We start from the raw sequence: 25,251 nt of genomic DNA, 5'->3' as shown, positions 1-25,251 counted from the left end.
TTGTTTCATACACTAATGACTAAATTCTCGGCATCATGTAAGTAGGAAACGCAGTGTTGCCTATTCCACGATACAGGTATAAAAGGGACATATACGAAATTAAGCTTTGTTTGCCTATGTAGTTCACTTTCGTAAAAGGTCGGTTAGTTTGAAGAAGAAAAATATTTTTCGAAAAGAAAAATAAATTACATATTCTACTGGTTTACTCGGAATACAGAAGGAAAGCCAACAGTACAGCTGCACGTGTAAAGGTTTCCTTACAAACGGTACGCAATAACCCTGACAGTTTTACGAACGTGCACAAATTTGTTAGGTTAGGTTAGTGTTGTTTTAACGTCGCGTCGACAACGAGGTCATTAGAGACGGAGCGCAAGCTCGGGTTAGGGAAGGATGGGGAAGGAAATCGGCCGTGCCCTTTCAAAGGAACCATCCCGGAATTTGCCTGAAACGATTTAGGGAAATCACGGAAAACCTAAATCAGGATGGCTGGAGACGGGATTGAACCGTCGTCCTCCCGAATGCGAGTCCAGTGTGCTAACCACTGCGCCACCTCGCTCGGTCACAAATTTGTTCTTGAAAGGGCACTACAGTACTGCGCCGAATGCAAGAGGGGAACACTCAACGAAAGGAGCAAAAGAATTAAATGCCCTGTCAGCTTTTCCTCATAATTCCAAATTTTAGATCTCTTTTGTATGGGAACATGCTGCGTCTACAAAAACATCAGATTCTTGAAAGTATGACATTGTGAATAATTTTAAATGCGCCATGCTTTGTTAGAAACTCAACCATCCACAATAGTTTAAAAATTAGAGCAGTTCCGTGAGGCCGTGTATTCGTCTGTGGATCTACGAGTTCCATCCGTTTTAAAATCGGCTTGTTTTGACTTACAGCGGATGTTTCAGACACTGCACCAGTTACAATAGACTCACTCCGTTATTTGCGGTAGACATATTCAGTTTATCTCCGATAAATATGTCGGGTGGTGCTGTTTTGACTATCACTTTATACACCGCCACATGTCTCATTTACCACCACTGAGTAGGTTTTATGATGTGACTGCATCCCTCAGCAACGGTTAAATGTATTAAACATTACAAATCTCACTAAGCCCTCGTCTGTGGCTATCATTTTCAGTGACATTAATTGTGCACGATCATCCATTACGCTCCTAGTTAGTTACCGACTCCGTCGTTACTCTACTCTTCTCCTCCCCATTTTTATTTTCCATCTTTTATTTTTAGTGCTATTAATTAGTATCTAAGACATCAAAACGTTTCTGTCGTGTTTCCACTTTTAATACCTAACGTTACAAAGCACCGTGACTTTATGTCTAGATTGATTTTATGTTTTTATGCAATGTAGGAGGCACGTGTAGGTGGTAGAAATAGTAGATCGATGCCAAGAAATGAATATGAAAAGTAAGTTCAAATGGATGTCGGATGCAGTAATAAAGAGACGAAGAGGCTTGCGCAGGACGGAGTAGCGTGGAGAGTTGCGTCAAACCTGTCCTCGGTCTCAAGGCAGCAACCACGTCGTCTTCCAATACTTTTTCTTGTGCGTCTGTCCCGAGTCGGAGCAGGGTTGGCATGGTTATTAACGCATTTGGCATGCTTTGTTTTAAAGAGTGGCCGGATTCCCTTTCTGTCGCAACCCTATTACACCCCCTCCCCTCCCACGCCCCACCGAATACGTATAGTCCAACTGTCTGGGCTGATCATGTCAAACTGAGAGAAGCTTTTCTAAATGTTTGTGAATCGTGTAATTGAGGCGGGACTTAGGTACCAACGCAGTATTCACTTACTGAGATGTGGGAAACCGCCTAAAAACCACATCCACGTGGGACGGCAGACCAGTCCTCATGGTTAACCAGTCAGGCATATTCCATCTGGCCTGGTGCAACTGCCCATCCCATAACCACATAATAGTACATGCAATTGCAGTCTTTTTTTTCTCTCGGTGTATTTCATCGATGAATTATTCTTGGGTTATGAGCCGAGTGATGGCGTCGTCTTGTCGCAACATTTCAATTAGTTTCGTACCGATCACCTTCCGACTTCGTCAGAACATGATGGGTACGAATCTCGTTGAAACGTTGCGACAAGACGACGCCACCACTCGGCTCATAACCCGAGAGGAATTCATCACATAATAGTATTTTTCTCTCTCTTTCGTATTTTAGTGAACCCACTTTCTTAAGAGCAAATGTAACAGTCTGACTATGAAGGGTATTATTTGCGGTCAAGAAAGGACTAATGTGCGAAACAAAGTCATAATGCTTAAATCTTGCAGGAATATGTTCAGTTTACAAGATGTGACATAGTTACGAAAAAGTTTTCAGCGATGTATGGAAATATTAGCTTTATTATAATCCCAGTCTTGGGTCACAACGTTTATTTGTAATTGGGTAATTAATTTCGGTCAGTAGTGACTGTCTTCAGACCTGAGTAGAAACGTTTTTCATTACATCTATCACGGCATTAATGTGATGCAGTCAAAATCATTAACCATTTCGGTTTGGTGAACCATATTTACCGACCGAAATTTATTACCTGCTTACAAATAAACATTGCGATCGAAGACTGGAATTATAATAAAACAAATATGTTTAGTAACCAAGATATCTTTCTAAAGCAATATCCGTCTTTTGTCTGACATATTTCCACGCGTCGCTTCCTTCTTTACCTTTCCTCCTCCTAGCCACAATCTGTTAAGACGCACGTATTGATGAAAATTTCTTTAAGTGAGAATCATCACTCATTTTTTTCAACTATTGTGTCATGTTCTTTTGCTTTGTACTACCAATACCCTTAGTATGATAGTGGAGGTGCGAGAGGGTATTATTGTATGAACGCAAATAACATGCTTGGGCGATATCTCCTAAGGCACTATCTCACCGAGATAATTAAGAATTGTTATAATTACTTAGAAGCTGCTTGTCATTGACTTCATGAAGGCTGATTGACCAGTACGAATAATACTTGTATATTTAAGATATTTCAAACTTCTATGGTCATGCAGACAGGAAGCCAAGCCAGTTATTTTCAAGCAGTGAAATTTCGTGTTTCACAGGAATTCAATCTGTAGATTTTTCGTCTGCTGAGCTACCTTCTGTAAAGGAAGCGGCGCTTTAACACGTACTGCTATCCGGAAGGGTAACAACACGTGCACATCATTCTTAATCCGTATTCCACGGAGCAATGGTCAATATTCAGGTTATTACAGGAAAGATCATTCGATGTAGGAAAGTCTAGTAAGCACGGGCTCCATGATTCAAATCCTAAGAGCTATGAGCACTTGTTCCGTAGAAGAGATGGGTGGTGATGATGATGATGATGAGTTGGGTAGAGGGGGCGCTCGACATCACGGTCATCAGCGCCCTGACGCAAAATCAACAGGAAATCTCATGGGTGGGGACGAAGGCTGTCCCCACATGCAGAGCAGTTTATAACGTACTAAAATCTGCCGCCCTTCCTCACCAGTTTAGGGAGGAGGCCTGATAGTTCACAAAATTTCACCACTCTGTTAACACTGGTATCGGTATCTGCGAGGACGGTGGGCAGATCTCCAGCGAGACCAAGGGCTACCCTGATATCAGTATACAGGACACACGTAGCCACAATATGCTGAACTGAAAGCGGCACGCCACAAACTTCACAGAAAGGTGGATCCTCCCCCCGGAGGAGGAAGCTGTGGGTGAAAGGGCTATGCCCGATGCGCAGTATGGTAAGCAAAACCTCCTCCCAGCGGCGAGGCCGACACGAAGTCCGCCAAGCTTTTGTGGTCGGTTTGAGTGACCGCAGTTTGTTGTCCGACACCTGCAACCATTCAGTCTCCCACTGACGCATGATGCATCTGTCAGAAAATGAGATAATGGCATGCAACGGGATGGGACATTGATGGACAGCACCATCCCAACATGCTTCCTAGGCAGCTGTATCAGCCATGTCGTTAGCCTGTATCCCAAAGTTTCCAGGTACCCAGCAAAAGATTCACCTCCTTGCCACAGCGATGGAGCCACTGTAAGCAGTCATGGATGAGCTGAATCAGCGGGTCTACCGGATACATTTGGTGAAACGCTTGCAGTGCACTAAGAGAGTCGGAACAGACAAGACAACTAGTGCAGCGATGTCTGTGAACCCTCTCCAGTGCCATTGGAAGGCCATATAAATCCGCATCATAATTTGTAATTTGCTCTTGAAGATGCACTTTAAAAACCCTATCAGGGAAAACCACAGAAGAACCGAGAGCATTCCCCTGCTGGGATCCATCTATATAAATAACGATAAAACGATGGTACATACTTAAAATAGGCGAAAACAAAGTTGTAAAAACCATATCTGGAGTACAATTTTTCAGGTATTGCGGCAAGTTTAAAATCACTTTGGGCCTCCGAAGACACCAAGGCGGCAGTACGTTCCATCCCTGGGTGTGTATTTTCATGCCCGTGAGATCCAGATCCTTGAGGCAGGCCATAGCACGTATACCAAGTGGCTGGGTCGCGTGGGGCCGATTCCTGAATAGTCGTTGGAAGTAGGGTTGGATCACTGAACTAAATAGATGAGATGGGTTTCACAGTATCGAAGACGAACAAGTGATGACAGCTTTTAAGGTATGCGTTTCAGAGCTCATGTTAACTAGACTTTTTACTCTGAGTGGTCGTTCCTACATCATCCCTGAATATTGACCATTCCTCCTGGTACACCCCGTACACAAGACTGTACTGATTTCACATTAATATCTTAGGTCCATGGCGAAGTCATCGAAGCTTCACAATGGCTCGGAATAAATGATAATCATCAAGTTCAAAATGAAGTGAATAGTTATTCTGCGCATGAGTAGTGTAACATCTGAGGTCCCCATCTCTTCAGAAAAGTGAAAGAAATATTATAGGTTAAATAAAAGGTTAGATGAGTCAACGTAGCAGCCTCCTGCTGCCTTGTCGCTGCAGAGCGGCAGCAAGTGGCCGGCGTGCTCCTGTCAGCGCCGTATCGGCTGAACAGGCGTGGCGTGGCGTGCGTGGAGCAGCGGAAGCCCTTGAGTGGGCGGCACGCGGCAAGTGGTGCTCGGTGGCGGCTGCTGGCTGCTGGTGCTCGCCTCTGGGGTCTTCGATCCCACGCGCCGCTGTTGCGCCTGCTTATCTGTCGCTGCTGTCAGCACGGTTAGTCCGCCCCAGCACAGCTCTCTCTGTGCCACTCAGCTCTAACGGCTACAGTCGCCATCCCACCACAAACGTCCTGAGACGGTCTTCAGTTAAACAAGCGTGGTTTCGGCGTGAAACAGCATTAGAGAGATATCGGTATTAATATTTATTCTTTAAATTCAACTTGACGGTAATGGGTATAGCTGTACTACCTACAGCGAGATATGAAAATTTATGCGGAACGGACTCGAACCCGAATTTTCAGCATGTAGTGAGAGGCCGCCCTAACACTCAGGCTACCCGAGTACGCATTCCCGACCCACTCAAACTCCCACACGTCAAACACTATTTTTTCTCGTAGATTATTAATTCACTTGCCACGCCGGCCGGCGTGGCCAAGCGGTTCTAGGCGCTAAAGTCCGGAACCGCGCGACCGCTACGGTCGCAGATTCCAGTCCTGCCTCGGGCATTAATGTGTGTGTCAGCACGTTGTAGGTGTCGCCACCGGCGCCAACCTTGTGTGAATGCTCTGAAAAGCTAATCATTAGCGTATCACAGCATCTTCTTCCTGTCGGTTAAATTTCGCGTCTGTAGCACGTCATCTTCGTGGTGTATCAATTTTAATGGCCAGTAGTGTATATACTTACATTTAAGTGTGTAGTTAAAAATACTAGGTCAAAATCGATATAATTCGTTTACTGATTACTAGTGTACAAATGAAGGAAGATGAGACTTGAACGTCCCGTCAACTGATTACTACTTTAAGGTCACTGACGAGCCATCTTCAGATCGATCAAAATTGTTACTTAATTCAATGAGTAAAAGCTACCGGACATTACACTTCGTCATAATCTGTTGAGCTGAGTAACTCTTGTTTTCATGTACACACTTAAGTATATCATCATGGTTACATAATTTACAAAGTCGGCCTTGTACACCGAAGCGCCAGAGAAACGTATAGGCATGCGTATTCAAATACAGAGATACGTGAACAGGCAGAATACGGCACAGCAGTCAGCTATGACTATATGAGATGACAAGTATCTGGCACAGTTGTTAGATCTGTTACTGCTGCTACAATGGCAGGCTATGAAGATTTAATTGAGTTTCAACTTGGTGTTATAGTCGACGCACGAGCGATGGGTCACAGCATCTCCGACGTGGTAATGAAGTGGGGATTTCCCCTTACGACCATTTCACGAGTGTACTGTGAATATAAGGAATCCGATAAAACATCAGATCTCCGACATCGCTGCGGCCGGAAAAAGATCCCGCACGAACGGGATAAACGACGATTGAAGAGAATCCTTCACGTGATAGAAATGCAACACTTCCACAAATTACTGCAGATTTCAATGCTGGGCCTTCAACAAGTGTCAGCGTGTGAACCATTCAACGAAACGCCATCGATATGGGTTTTCGGAGCCGTAGGCCCACTCGTGTAACCTTGCTGACTGCACGACACAAAGCTTTACACCATGCCTGGGAGCGTCAACACTGACATTAGGCTGTTGTTGGCTGGGAACATGTTGTCTGGTTGGACGAGACTTGTTTAAAATTGAATCTAGCGGATAAATTTGTACGGGTATGGAGACAGCCTCATGAATCCATGGACTCTTCATGTCAGCAGGGGACTGTTCAATCTGGTGGAGGCTCTGTAATAGTGTGGGGCGTGCGCAGTTGGAGTAATATGGGACCCTTGATACATATAGATACTATTCTGACAGGTTACACGTATGTAAGCATCGTGTCTGGTCACCTGCATCCATTCATATCCATTTCACATTCCGACGGACTTCGGCAATCGACAATGCAACACTCCACACTTCCGGAATTGGTACAGAGTGGCTCTAAGAACATTCTTCTGAGTTTAAACACTTCCGCTGGCCACCAGACTCCCCAGATATTATGGAGCATATCTGGGATGCCTTGTAACGTGCTGTTCAGAAGATCTCTTACTTTTATGGATTTATGGATAGCCTCACAGCATTCATGGTGTCAATTCTCTTCAGCACTACTTCAGACATTAATCGAGTCCATATCACGTCGTGTTGTCGCACTTGTGTGTGCTCGCGAGCGCCCTACACGATATTAGGCAGGTGTACCAGTTTCTTTGGCTCTTCAGTGTATGGATGTAAACATGGCGTACTACTAGCAACGCTTGCTACAAGGAAGCTGCCCCGTCGGAGGTTCGAGTCTTCCTTCGTGTGTGTGTGTGTGTGTGTGTGTGTGTGTGTGTGTGTGTGTGTGTTTTGTTGATTGTTGTTGTTGTTCATAGCGTAAGTTAGTTTAAGTTCTGTGTAGGCTTAGGAACTGATGACCTCAACAGTTTGGTCGCATAAGACCGTACTACAAATTTCCAAAATTTCCTACAAGGAAGCAGCTGTACTGCTGCTGTCAGGGAACAGGCCACATATGTAGCATTATTGCTACACGAATACACCAACGCCCAGATGGCGCTCTAGACATGTACTACCCACGTATCACCCTGCGTGCCAAGCCCCCCCCCCCCCCCTCCCTCCCCCTTTTCAAAAATGGCTCTGAGCACTATGGGACTCAACTGCTGAGGTTATTAGTCCCCTAGAACTTAGAACTAGTTAAACCTAACTAACCTAAGGACATCACAAACGTCCATGCCCGAGGCAGGATTCGAACCTGCGACCGTATCGGTCTTGTGGTTCCAGACTGCAGCGCCTTTAACCGCACGGCCACTTCGGCCGGCCCTCCCCCTTTTCCTGTTTGGTATTCAGCCACAGTTATCTTGTGACCTTCTACAAGCCGTTAGGTTTTCTAACTGGCTGATGAAATTTGTCATCAGAAATCCATCGAAATTTCAAAATAATAGCAGCATATTCTGTTACAAAAGTGGAAGCAAAAATGACCTTCGTAACATCTGAAGCTGTTCGAAGCTGGAAAAAGGGGTTCGGTATGTAGCCACAATGTTCATTTTCCCTGTAACATAAAAATCAGACGAGAAGCGAAGTAGATTTTAAATCTAATGGAATAGAATTTCTCCTGAACAATTCTTTCCATTCAACATGCAATTACTTAAACCTTGGTAGCATGTGTTAAGTGTGGCTTTGTTACTCAGTGCTATTTCTTAAGAATAAATAACATGAGGATACATGACTACTGCGGTACTACTTGCGGCAAATGAAACGCATTTTTCGAAACAGGAGAGTATTGTTATTATGTAGCTAAACGGCAACTTTATTGATTACATGATTTGTGGAAGACGTCCTAGAAACTCTTCTCTAAATTCATTCGTCCTCTGATTTCACGCAAATTTGATTGGGGTCCTAAACATTGGAACAGTATTTTAAAATATATCGCTCTAAGGTCATCTGATCGAAAGTGTCCGGGCACCTATTAGTGGACATTAACATGGTGTGCCTCCACCCTTCGCCTTTGTAATGGCTTTGTGTTGATGACACTTTCAATGAGGTGTCAGTCTGGAGGAATGGCATCCCATTCTGCCTCAAGAGACGAAACCAGAGAATGTACTGTTGTTGGACGCTGGAGTCTGGAACGAAACCGACGTTCTACACAATCCCAAAGGTGTTCCATTGGGTTCAAGAAGGGACTCCGGGTAGACCAGTCCATTTCAAAAACATTCTTGCCCACAAACCATTGCCTAACGGACGCTGTTTTACGACAGGCTGCAATGTCATGCTGATTCAATCCATAGTCGTCTCTGAACTGTTCCTCCATGCTATGTAGTATACAATACCGGAAAATATGTTAATATCCTTCCGCATTGAGTTTTTTCTTAAGAACAATAAGGGGACCACACCCTAACATGAAAAACGTCCCCATGCTGTAACACTATCTCCCCTGTACTGTACTGTTCACACTACACATGATGGCATTGGTCAAATTTAACACCCCTCCCCCATCGGATTGCCACGGGGTATAGCGTGATATCCCTCTTTCCAGTTATCCATCGTCCAGTGCAGTCGCTCGTAACTGACGCTTGAATCGGTGTTGACTATAGAAACGATAGGCTTATGAGGAGCCGCTAGACCAATGTATCCCATTCCTTTTAACTCCCTTGGTACAGTCGTTGTGCTAACTACACGCGTTTCCACTTCATTATCACAACACCGACGATCGACTTGGGCAGCTTTAAAAGGGATTAATTGTCTCTGGTGGGTTTGTTAGCCAGGTGACCTCCAATGTGTACTCCACGTTCGATGTCGCTGATCTCTCGTAACTCATTGTATTGTATTGTATGTCAACCGGGGACCTAGAAACGATGTAGAGGCTTCGTCCCCGCCGTAGCCCTCAGTGGTGCACAACCCCACAACAGGCTACAGCAGTCCACGCACCCCACCGCCGCATCACACCGAACCCAGGGTTATTGTGCGGTTCGGCCCCCAATGGAGCCTCCCGGGAACGTCTCACACCAGACGAGTGTAGCCCCAATGTTTGCGTGGTAGAGTAATTATGGTGTACGCGTACGTGGAGAAAGTTTTTGGGCAGCAATCGTCGACATAGTGTAACTGAGTCGGAGAAAGGGGAACCAACCAGTATTCGCAGAGGCAGGTGGAAAACAGCCTTAAAAATCACCCACAGACTGGCTGGCATACCGGACCTCGACACTAATCCGTCGGGCGGATTCGTGCCGGGGACCGGCACGCCTTCCCGCCCGGGAAACTGTGCGTTAGACGCGTGGCTAACCGTGCGGGCCTCATGACCCATAATGCTTCTTTACCGACGACACAACACTCCCCGCCTCCTTTTTTATTGCTAAGTCTGGCTCTCTTGCTTCCGCATTACATAGGGGTGTCCTGATACCTTTGGTCTGATAGCACATGGGGTTTTCTTAACACGTGAAATACACTTCCAAAAATGCTATTTAACATAGGTTTGTAGCATTAAAACCAGGCATTTAGTGCCCCCTGAAGTTTATTAATAATTCTGCTATGAATTGATGTAATCTGTTGTGGATGCGGTTCAGTTCTACATTCCCTCATTGTGCAAGGTCGTCCAACTTCTCCAATCCCGATTTAGTTTAGTGACTGAGAGCGTCACAGTCGGAATCGCTGCAGTTTAATACCTCAACTGCGTCTGGTCTGGGACCTGAAACCTGCGGAAACCAAACCATAAAAGAATCTGAACTGTTTGAACGGCTTCATTGATGTGGTAAAGATCTAACCACCTTCAACGAGGACTCATGCCCATGCCAATCTCTTATAGCTTTAACAAACATAGAGAATACATTCGTATGATGTAAGGCCATTGAGAGCTAATATCTCGATATGGACATGCCAGCCGCTTCTTCTATAATTTATTTTTACATTGGTTTTAAAGCACTTTCCGGCGTTGTCCGATGCCCAGTTTCCACGATTTTCTATCGTCCCATTGAACTTCTCTTAAATCTCTCTACTTTTACAGTTCCCTACTCCCAAACTTTTTGCAGACCTTCGAAGTTTCGCGGTTCGATGTTATCCATAACATAGTCTTCTTAGGCAACTCGAATTCATCAATCCGTTGGATATAACGTTACCACAATAGTTGTTTCCTTTCGATGTCTGTTGTTGATGACCCTTCTACACCCATTACTAAACGAATGTCTTTGTAACTTTCTCTCTCTCTCTCTCTCTCTCTCTCTCTCTCTCTCTCTCTCTCTCTCTCTACTCATTTCAGTGGCTTCCAACTTCGTCTTCTTATAATCTCTAACTGTTTATACGTGAGCTCCATTATAATACGAAATAAATAGAGTTTAATAGGGAATGTACTTCCTTCCTTTTCTATTTCGTTACTCATAAGCGTACCATTTGAGCAAGTGGTCAGTCTTCTAGCCTGAGTTACTCAGTTTTAATTTGTTGGTCACATTTACCTGCGGCATATCAAATTCTACTCGTAGATATGTGGAACCATTTAAAGCTGTAATTTCCTCTGTATCGAATTGGATGTTTGAAGATATTTTGTTTTCTGGGTGTCAAGTTCTAAGCTTCATCGTGGATACTCTTTCTGTAGTTATCACGTCTTATATGCCACCATAAAATAATTTACTGATATACTGTAAGATAATGTCCTTTGCAGCGTGACCCCTTACCTGCAGCTCCATCTATAATAGTTAAAAATTAGTCAATGACACTAGTTGTTAGGAGTAGATATGAGAGGATGTATTGGCTGAAATGGGATTGCACTGCACCTAGCGGCTTCCAAGTGTTCCCGAAGCTACTAAAGCAACTGACCTCACAACTGTAATACAGTTGGTGGAAGTAGATAGCTACAAAAATAAACGTGGTTTACAGTAACGTGAGTGCCAAAAATATTTCCAGAATGCATTTTCACTGTGCAGTGCAGCGTTTGGTAACTAACTTCCTCTTAGATTAAAACTGTGTGTCGGACAGGTACTCGAACCTGAGGCCTCTGGCTTCCGCGGGTAACTGCTCTAGCTACCGAACTATTCAAGTACGACTCACAGGTTTCTCTCTCATACACGAACTAAAGGAACAACGGGAAACTGATAAAAATGACAATCACAAATAATTGATCATATCGCCCGCCACAAGACTTCCATAATCGATTTACTATCGCACGTTCGATATGTATCGTTTGGACCACTCCGACTTCGATAGGCAATCATTCTTGGAAATTACCCTCACTTCAGCCATTATCTCTTCTCCTACCTTCCAAACTTCACAGTCCTCCAACGTACCTTGTGGAACTGAAGTTAGTGTTAGCTCATTCCTGCCTGTTGCAGTGGACAGGGCGCAGCAACTTCACTCGTCTACCTGAGCCATCTGCATAAGGCGACTCCAGAAACGTCTCTACGGCAACGCCTCAGTGGTGTGTCAGCTCTATAGATGGTTTTAGTTTTTTCCTGCAGCCGTTTGAGCTTCCCAGCTGAAAGTTGGAAACAGCACTGCTAGCTGTCAGGGATATTCTTAAGCCGTCTTGACTACGTCACTCCTAGTCCGCCTGCTTAGCTGAGTGGTAACTTGTTTGCCTACCAAGCCTTGGACCCAGGTTCGATTCCCGGCCAGGTTGGAGGTTTTTCTCCGCTCGTGGACTAGGTGTTGTGTTATCATCATCATCTCATCATCACCGACAAGAAAGTCGCCCAATGTGACATCACCTGCAATAAGACTTGCAACTCGGCTGCCAAACTTACCCGGGTGGGACCTCCCGGCTATCAATGCCACTCGATCATGTCATTTCATTTTTTATAGCACTCCTGGGAGAAAGTATATTATAGAGAAATTTCTTAGTTTGGAAGTTAGCAGAAGAGGTACTGGTGGAAGTCAGAATGTGAAAACGGGTCGTGAGTAGAGCGTGGATAGTTCAGCCGCTGGAACTCTACTCCCACAGGAAGTCAAAAGCCCCAGGTTCGAGTTCCAGTCGGGCACAGTTCTAATCCGCTGGGAAATTTCACCATAAGCATGTTGTAAATCTATGCGGGAAACGTTTCTCTCTAGATATTTGTTCCCTTGATGAGAGGCGGCTGCTGACGGGTGTACACAGGATAGGACACCTCCGCGTCCTTTTGAAAGCTGGCGTGATGCGTGTTTGTGCGTCAGGCAGTCTGGCTGCCCATAGCATCGCCACACGACAGCCGCGCACAGGGTCTAGTCTGTGAACAGGCGCAGTCGCATGCCCTGCCGTGCCACTGGCACAAACACGTCAACGCCAGGCGTGCACTGCCAAAACATGCGGGCGGGCCGTCTGCCACACGTGTGGCCTCCGTCACCGGCTGTGCGCTGCTCCGTTTTCACTGCCTGACGAGGAGAGGTGACGTTCCACAGCGCCCACGGTATCCACCCAAGGCCATAGCAGACTCATTTGATAGCAGTCTCATTTGACTTAGCATCGCCTACCATATCTCCGTATCTCTATATATTTACTACACCTACCTCCCACGATCATCTTTTACATATACTAATATTTATCTTCTTTGCCGAATATTTTTAATTGAAATTATTTCTAACTAATGCCACATGCCTTGGCGAATGCCCGAGTAATACAAACTTCTTTCTCAAGTAATCCTACCCAGTGCATCACTTCGTAGTTCATATCCACATTTATTTTGTTACACACACCTCTAGCACTTGGGAGTAACACGGAAAACCTGAATCTGGACACTAGTGGGATCAAATCCACGCGACAAGCGCCCGAGAGGACCCCCTCCCCACCAAACTCCACCCACCTTACCCACCTTGCTCCTCCTCCTGCCTACGCCACACCCCTTCCCGTCCTCTCCCCATTATTAAACTATGTCCTTTTTCCGGAAATCGGTCGAGGACACAACGTAGTCAATATAAGTACTTAGCTCTCCCATTAACAGCTTAATATTTTACTGTGCAGACACATTTTTAAACTACTTCTTTAGCTTCACATCCCTTTTCGTTGGAAACAGTCCAGCCAGAAAGCTAAGCTAATCGCGTTACAAGTAACTAACTTTCCCAGTAACAGTGCAGTATTTTATCATCGAAGTCGATGCATTCTTAAGAGGAACATAAAATAAGGTAACAGCATGTAAAAAAGTTTGAAGTGATAAAAAACTACGCTATCTGCACCTGCAGATATCACCTTACGTGATCAGTACTACAGTCCTATGAGACGATATAGCAGAACCGATAGCTTAGAAACCGACAGAGCAGTACAATACTAATCTGGGAAAAGGTAGCAAAACAAGTTAATGGCTTCATCGAAAATAAGATGATAACAGATGGAAAGATAACAAAGAAGCACTAACAAGTCAAAGAAAAAACTACAAGAAACTGGCCAATAGCTACAAATGAGGCAAAAGTAACACGAATAAATGAATCAAACAAATATTACAAAAATAATCTTTAACTCAAGAAGTCTGTTTCTACAGTCACGTTACAAATGAAACTGAAAAACACATACAAATACGCACCTATGCCAAGAAGACCATAATGCTAGCATCTGCCTGCGACACCACAATTTCAGCACATGTATTTAGCCAAGTACTGTTCATAATAGCTGTATCAAAAACGGAAAATCTAGCAAAATAAGGCAATAATTTCATCACTCACTACTCACAGGATAACGTTTCACTGCTCACTGTTTTAGGTCCCACGGTGTAGTGAACGAACTGATGTTGGCAATAGCGCGATGATGTCCGACACAATGCAGATGTGATGCAATCATCAGAACCACTGGACGAGAACGATGTTTTTCCTATCCATCTCTGTTGTAGGAAGCTCTTCGATTGGCCTACTTCCAACCAAGGGGAGTGGCTTAGTAGATATGTGGAATGGGTGTGGCTTACAAAGATGGACGTATGGAGTGGAGATGGCGAGTGGAAGGTCCTTTTGGGCATTAGTCGCATGGATCTGATCTGTAGAGTATTTTACTTTTCCACTGTGGATAATCAAGGGAAAGATTTGAATCTCGCTCCTTCAGAATTCTCCGATTCCACAACCTCTAGCGCTACATCTACAAATATCCAACCATCCATCCAACCAACTTCAGCCATGATACATTGCACGGCACACAATATTCCGTACCTATGTGACGTTCGCCTGCTGTATTTCTTCGTTGCTAGTCCTCTGTGACTACGTACTCCGTTGCTATACTAGCTGAGAATTGGGGTGGGGGGGTGGGGGGGAGAGAGTTGAATACTGACTACTGTAAATGACGTAGACGACAGTTGCGTTTCACAGTTCATTACTTTCACTGTTCACGACCCCCCAACATTACACAGGTAATATGGCCTGTTACCTATTGGTTAACCTTTGGTTCAAATGGCTCTAAGCACTATGGGACTTAACATCTGAGGTTATCAGCCCCCTAAACCTAGAACTGATTAAACCTTACTAACCAAGGACATCAGACACATCCATGCCCGAGGCAGGATTCGAACCTGCGACCGTAGCAGCAGCGCGGTCCAGGACAGAAGCGCCTAGAACCGCTCGGCCACAGTGGCCGGCTGGTTAACTTTTGATAAGCCTCATTAATAGTTTGCAGGCATAAGTCAGCATACTGGTACGATAATTTACTGTTGAATATCTATGAGCAGAAGAAAACCTAACTACCCAGTTCTTGCAGAATAATACGGTATGTATTGAAAAGACACTGTCATTGTCTCATCACACGGCCTATTTGTGTTACACTTATTTCACGATTAAGTTGATGCATTGTTGTTTTTCTAATCAGCACAGGTTCCTCACCTGAAAATCGGCCGTGGAATGACTGTGTCTGGACCAAAAATTGGGCCTTCCTATATCCTCACAATAATAGGTACTGAAACTATACATTGTACGATGTTTAAGTTACAGAAATTACAATTAACACATAACTCATTCAATTAACTAAATATATAGAAAAATTCCTTCTTTTAACTGTTTCTTCTGGTATAAGGGTTAGGCCGAATTATTTGTTTGAATGATGAAATTAACAGATATATTTTACAAACAAGACTTTCAACAAATCTGGTAATTATTTTGAAATTAATTAAGGGCTGGCTTTGTTAATATGTTTTCGAATAGAGCCAAATAAATATGTACTTTAAAAATCCTAGTGATCCTTTTTCCAAATGTGATTCTTGAGTTTCTACCGGCGAATTTGATAATCAATATATCCACGGGTATGCTGCCGGTCTATAGTGTCCAACGGGCACAATATTTCGGCGATCATACATGTCGCCATCATCAGGTGAACTGACGGACTGAGCTCCTGTGAACTGCTGTGTTCGGATGCAGGCTGAGTTGGCATCCCTTCGCTCCCAGCTTCAGGCAGTGTTGGCTTCGGTCACACAGCTTGAGGCTGTTGCCAATGGGCATCACTGTGGGGGTCGGGATGGGGGTTTGTCGGGGACGGCCAGCTCGTCCCACGCATCCCCTGATCGGACTACGACTGTGGTTGCCCGGGATACTGCCCGCATTGAGGCTGATCCCTCACCTGTGGTAGAGTGGGAGGTCGTTTCAAGGTGTGGCAGGGGGCGAAAGACATTCCGGAGGGCTGAACGGAAAGCCTCTCCAGTTTGTCTGACGAACCGGTTTCAGGCTCTGTCTCAGGCTGATACTGATCTTCGGCCTGACATGGCTGCTTGTCCTGTTCCAGAGGTTGCCCCTCAGTCTGCAAGATCCGGGCAGTCGCAGAGGGTGGGCTTACTGGTAGTTGGGAGCTCCAACGTCAGGCGCGTAATGGGGCCCCTTAGGGAAATGGCAGCAAGAGAGGGGAAGAAAACCAATGTGCACTCCGTGTGCATACCGGGGGGAGTCATTCCAGATGTGGAAAGGGTCCTTCCGGATGCCATGAAGGGTACAGGGTGCACCCATCTGCAGGTGGTCGCTCATGTCGGCACGAATGATGTGTGTCGCTATGGATCGGAGGAAATCCTCTCTGGCTTCCGGCGGCTATCTGATTTGGTGAAGACTGCCAGTCTCGCTAGCGGGATGAAAGCAGAGCTCACCATCTGCAGCATCGTCGACAGGACTGACTGCGGACCTTTGGTACAGAGCCGAGTGGAGGGTCTGAATCAGAGGCTGAGACGGTTCTGCGACCGTGTGGGCTGCAGATTCCTCGACTTGCGCCATAGGGTGGTGGGGTTTCGGGTTCCGCTGGATAGGTCAGGAGTCCACTACACGCAACAAGCGGCTACACGGGTAGCAGGGGTTGTGTGGCGTGGGCTGGGCGGTTTTTTAGGTTAGATGGCCTTGGGCAAGTACAGAAAGGGCAACAGCCTCAACGGGTGCGGGGCAAAGTCAGGACATGCGGGGACCAAGCAGCAATCGGTATTGTAATTGTCAACTGTCGAAGCTGCGTTGGTAAAGTACCGGAACTTCAAGCGCCGATAGAAAGCACCGAAGCTGAAATCGTTATAGGTACAGAAAGCTGGCTTAAGCCAGAGATAAATTCTGCCGAAATTTTTACAAAGGTTCACACGGTGTTTAGAAAGGATAGATTGCATGCAACCGGTGGTGGAGTGTTCATCGCTGTTAGTAGTAGTTTATCCTGTAGTGAAGTAGAAGTGGATAGTTCCTGTGAATTATTACGGGTGGAGGTTACACTAAACAACCGAACTAGGTTAATAATTGGCTCCTTTTACCGACCTCCCGACTCAGCAGCATTAGTGGCAGAACAACTGAGAGAAAATTTGGAATACATTTCACATAAATTTTCTCAGCATGTTATAGTCTTAGGTGGAGATTACTATTTACCAGATATAGACTGGGACACTCAGATGTTTAGGACGGGTGGTAGGGACAGAGCATCGAGTGACATTATACTGAGTGCACTATCCGAAAATTACCTCGAGCAATTAAACAGAGAACCGACTCGTGGAGATAACATCTTGGACCTACTGATAACAAACAGACCCGAACTTTTCGAATCTGTATGTACAGAACAGGGAATCAGTGATCATAAGGCCGTTGCAGCATCCCTGAATATGGAAGTTAATAGGAATATAAAAAAAGGGAGGAAGGTTTATCTGTTTAGCAAGAGTAATAGAAGGCAGATTTCAGACTACCTAACAGAACAAAACGAAAATTTCTGTTCCGACACTGACAATGTTGAGTGTTTATGGAAAAAGTTCAAGGCAATCGTAAAATGCGTTTTAGACAGGTACGTGCCGAGTAAAACTGTGAGGGACGGGAAAAACCCACCGTGGTACAACAACAAAGTTAGGAAACTACTGCGAAAGCAAAGAGAGCTCCACTCCAAGTTTAAACGCAGCCAAAACCTCTCAGACAAACAGAAGCTAAACGATGTCAAAGTTAGCGTAAGGAGGGCTATGCGTGAAGCGTTCATTGAATTCGAAAGTAAAATTCTATGTACCGACTTGACAGAAAATCCTAGGAAGTTCTGGTCTTACGTTACATCAGTAAGTGGCTCGAAACAGCATATCCAGACACTACGGGATGATGATGGCATTGAAACAGAGGATGACACGCGTAAAGCTGAAATACTAAACACCTTTTTCCAAAGCTGTTTCACAGAGGAAGACCGCACTGCAGTTCCTTCTCTAAATCCTCGCACAAACGAAAAAATGGCTGACATCGAAATAAGTGTCCAAGGAATAGAAAAGCAACTGGAATCACTCAACAGAGGACAGTCCACTGGACCTGACGGGGTACCAATTCGATTCTACACAGAGTACGCGAAAGAACTTGCCCCCCTTCTAACAGCCGTGTACCGCAAGTCTCTAGAGGAACGGAGGGTTCCAAATGATTGGAAAAGAGCACAGATAGTCCCAGTCTTCAAGAAGGGTCGTCGAGCAGATGCGCAAAACTATAGACCTATATCTCTTACGTCGATCTCTTGTAGAATTTTAGAACATGTTTTTTGCTCGCGTATCATGTCATTTCTGGAAACCCAGAATCTACTATGTAGGAATCAACATGGATTCCGGAAACAGCGATCGTGTGAGACCCAACTCGCCTTATTTGTTCATGAGACCCAGAAAATATTAGATACAGGCTCCCAGGTAGATGCTATTTTTCTTGACTTCCGGAAGGCGTTCGATACAGTTCCGCACTGTCGCCTGATAAACAAAGTAAGAGCCTACGGAATATCAGACCAGCTGTGTGGCTGGATTGAGGAGTTTTTGGCGAACAGAACACAGCATGTTGTTATCAATGGAGAGACGTCTACAGACGTTAAAGTAACCTCTGGCGTGCCACAGGGGAGTGTTATGGGACCATTGCTTTTCACAATATATATAAATGACTTAGTAGATAGTGTCGGAAGTTCCATGCGGCTTTTCGCGGATGATGCTGTAGTATACAGAGAAGTTGCTGCATTAGAAAATTGTAGCGAAATACAGGAAGATCTGCAGCGGATAGGCACTTGGTGCAGGGAGTGGCAACTGACCCTTAACATAGACAAATGTAATGTATTGCGAATACATAGAAAGAAGGATCCTTTATTGTATGATTATATGATAGCGGAACAAACACTGGTAGCAGTTACTTCTGTAAAATATCTGGGAGTATGCGTACGGAACGATTTGAAGTGGAATGATCATATAAAACTAATTGTTGGTAAGGCGGGTACCAGGTTGAGATTCATTGGGAGAGTGCTTAGAAAATGTAGTCCATCAACAAAGGAGGTGGCTTACAAAACACTCGTTCGACCTATACTTGAGTATTGCTCATCAGTGTGGGATCCGTACCAGGTCGGGTTGACGGAGGAGATAGAGAAGATCCAAAGAAGAGCGGCGCGTTTCGTCACTGGGTTATTTGGTAACCGTGATAGCGTTACGGAGATGTTTAATAAACTCAAGTGGCAGACTCTGCAAGAGAGGCGCTCTGCATCGCGGTGTAGCTTGCTCGCCAGGTTTCGAGAGGGTGCGTTTCTGGATGAGGTATCGAATATATTGCTTCCCCCTACTTATACTTCCAGAGGAGATCACGAATGTAAAATTAGAGAGATTAGAGCGCGCACGGAGGCTTTCAGACAGTCGTTCTTCCCGCGAACCATACGCGACTGGAACAGGAAAGGGAGGTAATGACAGTGGCACGTAAAGTGCCCTCCGCCACACACCGTTGGGTGGCTTGCGGAGTATCAATGTAGATGTAGATGTAGGTGCCGGCACGGAGATCCGTACGCTATGGCTGCTCAGAGGGAACTGGGTTCGGTCGCGGCGGCGGCCGATTTAAATACCCTCCGCCCGCGGCGCGCTCCCTCCGCCGTCCGCGCCCCGCGCCACGGTCGCGCGGTGGAACAGATTGCGACGGCGTCTGAGATGACGTCGGTGTGATGGCTCTGTCCGCCGTGGTCGTCACAGCTATACGTTTGCTCGATTTACTCTTGATTGACCCGATCACTGGTTCCCAAGCCTTGCTAAGATTATAGCCACAGTCACGGTTTATGAGGTCGTCATTGGTGCGAATTTCGATGGCCTCTCTAACAACGCTGTCCCAGTATCTCGACGTCTGTACCAGAATCCTCGTGCGGTCATACTCCATGGCGTGATTTTCCGACAAACAATGTTCAGCGACCGCCGACTTGCTCGGATACATCAGTCGAGTGTGCCTCTGGTGTTCACGGCATCGATCCTCGAGGGTACGCATCGTCTGACCAATATATGACGACCTCATAAACCGGGCGGAGGGTATTTAAATCGGCCGCCGCCGCGACCGAACCCAGTTCCCTCTGAGCAGTCATAGCGTACGGATCTCCGTGCCGGCACGTTCACAGGAGCTCAGTGTGGTGTCACTGCCAGACACCACACTTGCTAGGTGGTAGCTTTTAAATCGGCCGCGGTCCATTAGTATACGACGGACCCGCGTGTCGCCACTATCAGTGATTGCAGACCGAGCGCCGCCACACGGCAGGTCTAGAGAGACTTCCTAGCACTCGCCCCAGTTGTACAGCCGACGTTGCTAGGAAAGGTTCACTGAGAATTACGCTCTCGTTTGCCGAGACGATAGTTAGCATAGCCTTCAGTTAAGTCAATTGCTACGACCTAGCAAGCCGCCAATTATCCTTTGCTATGTATCTAATGACGCATATACTGTATCAACAAGACCAATGTTCACCAATTGTGGATTAAAGTTAAGTATTCCAGCAGCTACGTACTTTTCTTTATAGCATTCATTACGTATCCTGTTTCAGACCTCACGCCAGCCTGCGTGAATTTAAGCGCGTGCCTTTCGGTTACCCGTCACTGTGGATTGGCTGTCTTGCCAGTCCACAACACTCAGTCCGTCAGTTCACCTGATGATGGCGACATGTATGATCGCCGAAATATTGTGCCCGTTGGACACTATAGACCGGCAGCATACCCGTGGATATTTTTCCAAATGTTTATAATTATTACAGAATTTATGTTTTTTTATAAGTCAACGATATAATTTAAGTTACGGACCAATTACTGATTTCACCCTATAACAAAAGATACTAACTAGGAATAGTCGAAATCAACCAGGAAATTAATTACATACATAAAACTAAGCAAAAAATTAGACCTGGTGGTATATTCCTTAAGACTGAGGGCCAACCTTTCTCTTTTATTGAAATGCAGATTTATACTCATGTATGTTAATGATAATTATTGAAAAAACAAAATAAAATGAATTTTAAGGAGGCAGATGGCAAAACAAGAGAGGAAGTCAAGAGATCCCAGTTTGCTTCGTCACAGCTACATTATAGAATTTTTGTTTGCTTCCACTCGTGTACTGAGCGAGAAAAATATGATCAAGTCCGTTTATTGTTTTGTTTTGTTATAGGGCGCAAGAACAATGTCATACGCGCCCATGTCAGAACCCTAGAAAACGAAGACGAAAAAGGAGTTGAAAGCGACTACGCGTTAGGCCAATCGACGGAAGGAAAGACAGCTAAAAATCGGGACTCTCTCTTGGAGAAAGGGCCATAAAATACGATGTGAAGACAACGGAGGTCCTGAACTAAAGATTAAATGTCCTTCACCATCTTGCTACGACGGATAAAAGGTAAAACGCGGCCGACGGCCTGCATGCCGTTCCATAAAACGGCCGATTAATCAAACGGCAAACACAAACGAGAGCGTAAGCAGTTAAAAAAAAAAAGGCAATCCTGCAGGAAATGGCAGACCTTCAAAAGTTGAGGACAAAGAGCAAAAAGTGGTGGGGAAGCAGCACTTAACGAATGGCGATGACTAAAAAGACGGTGCCCGATATGAAACCTCGCCGCGAGAGGGCCGAGAAGAGGTCGACCAACCCGCTGGGAGACGTTTAATTCCCCGGAGCTTGTTTCCAGGAAGGGAAGACCAGTGGTTATGCCAAAGGGACACTACCTACTGACAGAAGGCAACTCAAAGATCATCGGAGGGAATATAGGAACTAGTGAGCCGAGGTAGGAGGACTGCAGACTTGGCAGCAGCGTCAGCGGCCTCGTTGCCCGTCAGACCAACGTGACCAGGGACCCCCAGAAACATCGCATTGGCTCCATCAGGAGTGAGCAAGTGACATCTTTCCTGTAGCCGTTGCACTAAGGGATGGACGGTGTACAGCACATAGAGGCTCTAAAGGACATAGAGTTGGAGCACATGACAACTGAAAAGCCCGTGTCTCTGGATGTAGTGCGTGGCCCGATACAGGGCGAAGAGCTCTGCTGTAAACACTGAGTAGTGTTCCGAAAGCCGATACCGAAAATCTTCGGTGCCAAGTATGAAGGTAGACCCGACACCACGGTCAGTCCGACAGCCATCAGTGTACACAAAGGTACTATCACGAAGTTCTGTGCGATGGTCGCGAAAATTACGGCGATAGAGCGTGTCTGGAGTAGTAGAGTAGTGTCCTTAGGAAGCGAATGAAGTCCAAAGTGAACATGGGCCGACGCACGAAACAAAGCTTGTGAAGGGTTCATACCCATCGGGAAAGTGGCAGGTAGCGTGAGATTAAGCTGCCGGAGCACTAGCTGAAAGCGAACTCCAGGAGGTAACAGAGATACTGGCGGTTCAAAGTGAAACGTACCCTATGAAAAATTATGAATGACAGTGCTGGAAAAACTCTTACGTTATTTGATACAGAAACAGCTGAGTAAAACTGAACGTATTCAAGACAGTTCTCTCTTTACTTATTCTGATCATCACTAAACTGAGACAATATTTTTAGCGTAACGCAGTCTGACTTTCATGTCTGTGCTGTGTGCAGTCTGTGGCTGGTTGTCATTGTTGGAATATTCGCTATTGTAGTCTTGGGCAGTTATATGTGAACAGCACGTAGCGTTCGGCAATTGGAGGTGAGCCGCCAGTAGTGGTGGATGTGGGGGGAGAGATGACGATCTGGACGTGTGTCCGTCAGAAAAAGGAAATTTGTTTAATTGGATGTCACAAGATTAATTTATATATATAACTTTTGAACATTATTAAGGTAAATACATTATTTGTTCTCTAGCAAAATCTTTCATTTGCTAACTATGCCAATCAGTAGTTAGTGCCTTCAGTAGTTAGAATCTTTTATTAAGCTGGCAGTATTGGCGCTCGCTGTATTGCAGTAGTTCGAGTAACGAAGATTTTTGTGAGGTAAGTGTTTCATGAAAGGTATAGGTTATTCTTAGTCAGGGCCATTCTTTTGTAGGGATTATTGAAAGTCAGACTGCGTTGCGCTAAACGTATTTTGTTAGTTTAGTGATCATCAGAATAAGTAAACAGAAAACTGAGTACGTTCAGTTTTACTCAGCTGTTTATGTATCAAAAAACGTAAAGAGTTTTTCTAGTACTTTCATTCATAATTTTTCAAAGCGGACGTTCCAAAAGGAGTCATTGAAGGGGGAGGAATAGGATGAGTGGCAAGGTATGGCAGAAAAACGCAGTGCATACTTGCTGAGGAGAAAATCACAGCGATATGACAACGATAGTCCGACAACTTCTGAATACAGACTCTCAACTGGGCTGGCGTAAAAGGCGCCAATGGCCAAACGGATGCCACAATGCTGGATTATATTGAGACGGAGTAAGATGGACGGACGTGCAGATTCATAAACGGACATGTCCGAAAGAACAGACACCATATCCATGTAAGTATGTAGTTATGGCAATAGCGGCCATGACCTTCCTGTTCTGTGCGGATGCACACATATTACCCCAACTCTTACGGGACTTGGTAAGAATGTCTTCTACGAGTAATGAGTGTGTTGGGTAGGGACACTACGAATGTAGGGTGTGGACATATAAGGTGAGAATGTGGGTCTCGCGGGAGGCGTGCGCGAGATAGTCCCTGCAGTCACACTGTCCTCTGTGCCCTCGGTGGCTCAGATGGATAGAGCGTCTGCCATGTAAGCAGGTGATCCCGGGTTCGAGTCCCGGTCGGGGGACACATTTTCACCTGTCCCCGTTAATATATATCAACGCCCTTCAGCAGCTGAAGGTATTAGTATATAATTCTAACAGCGATACTTTCCTATAAACAGGATCATCAGCGAACAGTATACAATGTGGAACCGATTTACGGTGGAAAATAAAAATAGTTCCAATTTTGGTCACCAGGTGCAAATTTGGCGCTGCATGGCATCTCGTCGACATCGCTAGTGTTCATATTCAGCGAATTGCGTAAGCTGTGGCTGACGATAAAATCAATGTTATTCCTTCCTTACTTATTTCATATTTTCTGTCCATATCACGTACCTAATCCATTACGTACGGAAACATTTCTATAGGTCTTCCTTGCTTTCACAGCGCCAGATTTGCACCTGGTGGCCAACATTGGAACTATCTTTTTGTAGTACAGCTTAGGAATTTCTATTAGTCAAATATTCATTCAAACAACCATAAATCTGCGAAGATAGTCTGTATAAAAATTTCTTGCTTATTAATCAACGTAACTATAAAGAATTGAATGCTTTTCAGTCATCTAACGAGACTGAATCCACCTTTTCAACCGCGTCTACCGCTTCCCAAAAATTGTTTACGAACAAAGCAACCTGCGTTTTATACGAATTGTTCTCCATCAATACTGTGCCACCTACTTCTGTACCACCGAGCGAGGTGCCAAAGCGGTTAGCACAATGGACTCTGATTCGGGTGGACGACGGTTCACATCCGCGTCCGACCATCCTGATTCAGGTTTTTCTTGATTTCTCTAAATCACTTCACGCAACTGCTGAGGTGATTCCTTCGAAAGAGTACAACCGCCCCGTCCTTGAATCATTCCGACCTTGTGCTCCGTCTCCTAATACCTCGATATTGACGGAATGTTGAACCTGTATCTTCCTCCATTCTCTTTCGTTCAGTACCGCATTTCAAACGCTCAAATGCTCCTAGTTTTGTCTGGCTTTCGTGCTGTTTTTCATTTTGGGGCTGTACTTCAGAAGTGAATTACCATAGCGTTGTCTTCCACTTTCCTCCGTTCTTGATTGCCGACTATTCTTGTGGAAACTGGCACGCTTCGCCTGTACCGGTCTATTTTTTGTGTCTCGTGCTAGCTGTATTGTCTTCCCATCATAGAAGTTCAGGAAGTCACTTGTCTTTGCTCTGTCACTCTTCATCAGATTCCTCTTAACTTTAACCTTTAAGTAAATTCTATGCTCAGTAGGCCGTCCATTCTATTGGAAACATTATCTCAGATCTACTTTACTTCCATCGGGTGCACTACGTCCTCCTTGATCCCCGACAAGCGCACTTTTTTCTCTGTTTCGAAATTTTCCTGTTCTTCGTGGAGTCTTCTGCATGCAGCTTTAATTAAAGTGGCTCTAAGCTTCAACCATAC

General features: G+C 45.2%; 1 protein-coding gene and 1 non-coding gene across 5 annotated transcripts in view; one reads left to right on the top strand and one right to left on the bottom strand.

Annotated features, from left to right (window-relative positions):
* LOC126457732 (pleckstrin homology-like domain family B member 1) overlaps positions 1-25,251 on the bottom strand; it is a 1,069,305-nt gene that overhangs the window by 785,849 nt on the left and 258,205 nt on the right. The window lies entirely within an intron of this gene.
* Positions 23,787-23,860, top strand: Trnat-ugu (transfer RNA threonine (anticodon UGU)). Its single transcript has one exon. It is a non-coding gene; the product is annotated as a tRNA-Thr (tRNA).

Source organism: Schistocerca serialis, chromosome 2 (genome assembly GCF_023864345.2).
Source record: "Schistocerca serialis cubense isolate TAMUIC-IGC-003099 chromosome 2, iqSchSeri2.2, whole genome shotgun sequence".
NCBI lineage: Eukaryota > Metazoa > Arthropoda > Insecta > Orthoptera > Acrididae > Schistocerca > Schistocerca serialis.
This window is presented reverse-complemented; position numbering and strand designations above follow the sequence as displayed.